General features: G+C 36.3%; 1 long non-coding RNA gene across 1 annotated transcript; it reads right to left on the bottom strand.

Annotated features, from left to right (window-relative positions):
• Positions 1–2,103: 2,103 nt before the first annotated feature.
• LOC134533694 (uncharacterized) lies at positions 2,104–5,453 on the bottom strand. Its single transcript, XR_010075370.1, has 2 exons — positions 5,046–5,453; positions 2,104–3,875 (listed from the first exon to the last, which is right to left on the bottom strand). It is a non-coding gene; the product is annotated as an uncharacterized LOC134533694 (long non-coding RNA).
• Positions 5,454–5,707: the final 254 nt, after the last annotated feature.

The following is a 5,707-nucleotide window of genomic DNA, read 5'->3' as shown; positions in this document are numbered from 1 at the left end:
ATTTTATGGGCAATGAGGAGCAACAATCACACACACGCTGCGCTTACAACTATATAGAGCAGATGGAGGAACGAGAAATTGTGGACATTTTGGAAACGTTTTTGCAAAACCATAACCAGTTGTTGCAATTGTTCAAGACTTTTTCTAGCAGACTGCAAAACGACAACTACGCCATTATTGTTAAATAAGACAAAGTGCCCTACGGAGAGCACGCAGGCACATATAATGTTCCAACTATTAATGAAGTTGCAGTTGTTATGGCTGGTGACCCATGTGAACGTCGGGACATTTGCATTCAACACAGAGATAAAACGATGCAAATAATTCAAGACAATCATCGTTCTTACGATGCATTGCAGTATCCGTTTATATTTTGGGAAGGAGAAGATGGATACCATTTAAGTATTAAACAAAGGAATCCAACTACAGGTACAACTTATAGACTATCTTACAGATTTTTTTTTCAAATAATTTATGTATATCTCATATATATATTTATTTGCAGGTGAAGAACTGATCAAAAAAGTTAGTGCTATGAACTTCTACGCATATCGATTGATGATTCGTGCTAATGAAGACAATACCATTCTCCGATGCAGACAGCTATTTCATCAGTATATTGTCACGTCCACCTAGCCGGTGCCACCGCCATTTCTGTCACGATCCACTTTCAGAGGGGGGAGAGAATCGTAGCTCTTTACATAGAAACAACTCGCTTGGCATCAACTAGTCTTAACTTCATAAAATACTTTACTGTACCTAGGATCATAGGTTCGTCATCCCGTACAGGATGTCTGGTGAGAGCTGAACTAAGGAGATTTTGCAAAATAACATAATACTTAATTAAAATTATTTTATTCTTAAAGTCAAATACTCAACATCATTTTAAAGAACATTTAAATAGCGGGATTACAATTTAAAACAATAATCTCTTTACTTCCTTAACGATTGAACGACCTTACAAGAGAGAGAATGAGAGAACTTCACTAAACACTTCCCTAGTCCTTCCGAATACCTCAAATCATAATTAATACTTAAAATTAAAACAAAGATAAGTCCATACTCACATTTTCCGAAAAGCCTTTCTTGATCGATTACTTTAAAAAAATAACGTAGGGGCCTCTCCTGCCCTTGAAATCCCGAACGAACATTACATTTTAAAAACTATGACGCGTGACCCCTGACGAGGGCCATAGCCTCCGCCCGAAAGCTTGACGACTACATTATGACCTAACTTAAATTAAACGACTCGTGGCCTCTGGCGTCGGCCATAGCTTCCGCCCGAAAGCTTGAATTCCTACATCACGAACGAACTAACAACTCGTGACCACAGGTGAGACGCATAGCCTCCGCCTGAGTGAGCCCCGAGTCACCACTCACTTGCGCTTAAATTCGCGCGCCCTGCCGCGCCTACCATAACAAAAGCTCGTTATTGAAGTCAAATTTACTAAACAACTAACTAGAACATCTGGGAAGGCTACCCCCCTCTACCCCGATGTGCAGGCCACACCGCGCGGCTTGTTACGACAGCGCGCCCCAGTAACTGCGGCCCGTGGCTGCGCCAGCGCGCGGCCAAACAAACAAACAAAATTCTGCAAGCCCGCAGCGCGCCGCGCCGGCCCCGTGCCCCAATTACATGGTCACGCCACTTGCGCTGACGAGTGAACAGAGCAGCCAGCCCAGAGTCCCGTCAGTAAAGTCCCCAAATTTGATTTCAACAACCCTGCAAAATTTCAACCCGCGACATAACCCTCCCCTCACAGAGCTCGAGCCCCATCGAGCTACCTCAAAATTACAAATTGTCTTTTTCCATTAAACCATAACTATAAATTCCTCATTTCACAAAAATAATAATTTTCTTAGTTCCTTGCTGTCTGAACATACATCTAGATTCTGCATAAGAGTTATTTTAAAACAACAAGTATTCATAAAATAAAATGTAAAACTTTTATCTGGTTTGTTCTCACAGGAACCTTCAGAGGCTCGAGTTCTCAATTCTAAAAAAATTGTTCTGTTAGTGAAGCTCTCTTTACAAATTAAATTACTGTTCTTAGTTTCTCAGTATTCGTTAAACAATGTGCAAATTCTTGATAATTATTATTATTTTTTTTTTTTCGGTTTCCGTTTATTACCATACTTCTTTCGTTCTTCAAAAAAAATTAAGTGTCCTTACAGTGTTTCAATTAATTAAACTCTTATCTCGTGAAGGTTGGTGCAACTCCTCGAAGTCAGTGTTGTCGAGAAGAGTAGCTCCCTGGGCTGGCCATCAGCAAACACCACTCAACTCCAACAGCTACTGGACTGGCTTCCAGGGCAGCTCACAACTTCTCCCCACATCTGCTTCGGAGTTGTGCCATCCTCATCACGAACAGATTACAATTCTGAAACATCATCAACAGGCATTACCATCACGCCTGACAAATACAAAACTAACTACTAAACTGCAATCGATGGGCAAGGATGCAAACACACAAAAAAATAAAATTAATTAATACAACTGCTAACATAAAGTATCCCACCCTTAGCATAATCTAATCAGGCAAATAATTTGATAGGAAAAACTTAAGGAAGGGAAACATGACCTCCAATGATTTTCCCTAACTCTTGAGTCTTGATCTTCTCTATACAGCAAATAGTCCCCACGAAGTAACTGGGTTGAAGGTCAGTTCACATGACCCACCCATAACCTCTTCTACTCTTCTTTTCTTCTGGGGGCAACCACAATGCCCACCAATCTCTCTCCATGGTGCCGAACCAGCTATCCCATGAGAGTAAACAACGTAGTCAATAGAAGCGCAGAGGGGAAACACCAATCTCTGGCTTGTCGAGTCATAAAACTGCTTTATCTTCTTCTTCTTCTGAGTAAAAATATCTGACTAACCTTGCTTCTATTCTTCCAAACAGTAAAAGTTCATCAGGTATCTTCATGAAAGAAACATTCTAACTAATAATTCTTCATTTTTCTTCTTCTTTATTTCTGTTAGTTGTAATAGAAGGCCATGTTAGGGAGGTTATAGGGAAAAAGAGTGGCCAATTCCCACCCCATCACCCACCTAGATCATGACTAATTAACTTTTAAACTTTCTATTTCAAACAAATAAAAAAAAAACATTTTTTTTTTTATTCAAACTTTTAAACTATAATTACTTTTACTTCATAACCTCAAAAGCTAATCAATAATTCTAAATGAAATTGTGATTTACTGCATCCTTGTTCCATCCGATCTGTTTGTTTATAACCTTTCTTGTAAAGTATAAAATTTTCAAACATTACTAATTCAAAAAAAAATTAAATTCTGGTGTCCTTTGAGTTACAATTAACTTTACTATTTCTTAGCTTGAAATAATTTAAGTTTTCAGAACTATTTCATTGTCTAATTCACAACACTTAAAAATCAACTCAAAACAACAAATCATCAAAATCAATAAGATCATCTGACCTACCTATCAGTACTGTGAACTTGAACTGTTCGTACACATTTATAATAAGCTATTGTATTTAAATTCCAACCTAAATAAGGTTTAAAAAAAACTACTAATCCCTCTGTAAATTAAGAAAATTAACTTTAAAAATTAAACTTAAGGTATTAGTTCTTTTTGACAGCTACCACAACTCACTAGTTCCATTACATTACTATAACCTAAAAAGTTCTGTAAATAATGTTTATAACAAAAAAAAACTCCAGTTACTGTCTTCCATAAAAAAAAATAAAACTTTACATGACCTTATTAATCTCCACTTGTAAGTCCATGGCTGCCAGCTTTCTCTTCTCTTGAATCTTCAGTCTTGGCTCTTGTTTCAGTGATCTTGTATCTTGTCTCTCGAACTCTTGTCATCTTGTAAACTGGACTGCTGCTCAGCTCATCTTAAGGAATCTGTAACAGTTTCAAAAATACATGTTAATTTAAATTACATAATTCCTGTTCTTTGGTCCTAAAAAAAAAATTGTATTATTAGTACACATTACCCTGAAACAACATTATTATTCATTGTTTATTACTTAAAAAAAATGCTTTACCATAAAATCCTTTTTTGTTCTTTTCATTAGGCCTATTTATTTTCCTTCTTCTTAATTAAATTCTGCTTCAAATGTTAATCCTAACTTAAGACCTACCATATATTTATTATTCATTACCTACATTATTTATGTTACCCTAAAATTCCCATAAGTTTCTAATACTTCCTATCAAAGACATTCTCTCTAAAAAAAAATTTACTTGTGACTCTTAACTTAACAAACTTAAAAAAACTTTTACACTAGACTTAACTTATTATTCATTCTTAGTTACTAAATTTCTATATGTAAACTTTAGTACTTACAAACAAAAACTGCCTATTTCTCTCTACCTCTTAATCTCTTTCAATTATTACAATAATAATGTTACCTTGCATCTTTAAACTTTCTTCTAAATTAATTTAGTAAAATTCAATTTCACATTAGGCAAGTACACTAACTCTCTACAGCAATGTTTCTCATTTCCCTCCTTCCTAACTGAATCCAATCTTACTTAACCTCCAGGGAATTTACCTCACAAAATAACCAAAAATTTCACTGTAGTGCCTATCTGCTATAGGCCCACTACACAGGGGGCTCTAACCCCACCAACAAACTTCATTGAAATGGTACCCTATCCCATACAGGATAGCCACTTCGGTACTACCATGGGGAACTCCTGCCCCAAACTACTCACAACTCTCAGGATTCTCCTGACCCTTAATTCCGTAGTCAGCCCATCTCCTATGGTCTGCGCTACAATTCCCTTTCTTCCCAGGGACACAACACCTCACCTTAGGGTCCCTCGCCTTAAAGAAAACATTAATTTTCTCTGTTCCCTTGGAGTAAATTCCCTCTACACACAAAAACTATCCTTCCCAGTTTTCTCAATGCTTATCGATTTTATAGTGTACCTCCTTAATAATGTTTACAAATCCCAAAAAAAATATTTTTAAAACCGAGGTAGAATTTAACTAACAAAAACATAAACAACTTACAACGAAACACTTCTAGCCTATACATCATACACTTCTTAAATTAAATTACTTACATACTGAAAGTTCCTCTTCTCCTAAAACACACTTAAATTTAAATTTATTTAACCAATAGTCTATTTTCTTATCGCTAAGTTACCGTACAGCTGATCAAAACAAGGTCACGGCCTGTCCACGTCTCCTTATGAGCCCGTGACGTCACCGAATTCCATCAGGTGCGCCAACCCTCGCTTGCGGTTCCTCCGTTCACCGCTAGGTCTCAGCACCTCCCCGTCACGTGTTCATTCTGCCACGTCCACTGACGTGTCGTTCTGAAACAACTCTCAACATTTTTCTAATTAAAACAAAACATCACTATAAATTCTATAACTCTCTTTTACATAAACTCTCGTTTTCTCTTTAATTCCTTTCTAACGTTTATCCTTCCCTCGACTGATTTAATTCGTACGTCTCGTCTCCTACGCGCACGACAACAAAACAAACTTCACTTGAAAATAATTCCTATTTACGACAAAAAATTTTTATTTTAAATTATAATTCTCTTAACCTACAATCTTTTTTTTTTATTTATTTATTTATTTATTTTCATATCCTTTAATAAAACTAAACCACTTGCATTATCTTTATTAAGTATTTAAATTATAACGTATTCTCCTCACGTAAAAATCCCCGATAAACTCAACGACTTAAAACAACTTATTACTATAAACTTTATCCT

Source organism: Bacillus rossius, chromosome 7 (assembly GCF_032445375.1).
Source record: "Bacillus rossius redtenbacheri isolate Brsri chromosome 7, Brsri_v3, whole genome shotgun sequence".
Lineage (NCBI taxonomy): Eukaryota > Metazoa > Arthropoda > Insecta > Phasmatodea > Bacillidae > Bacillus > Bacillus rossius.
This window is presented reverse-complemented; position numbering and strand designations above follow the sequence as displayed.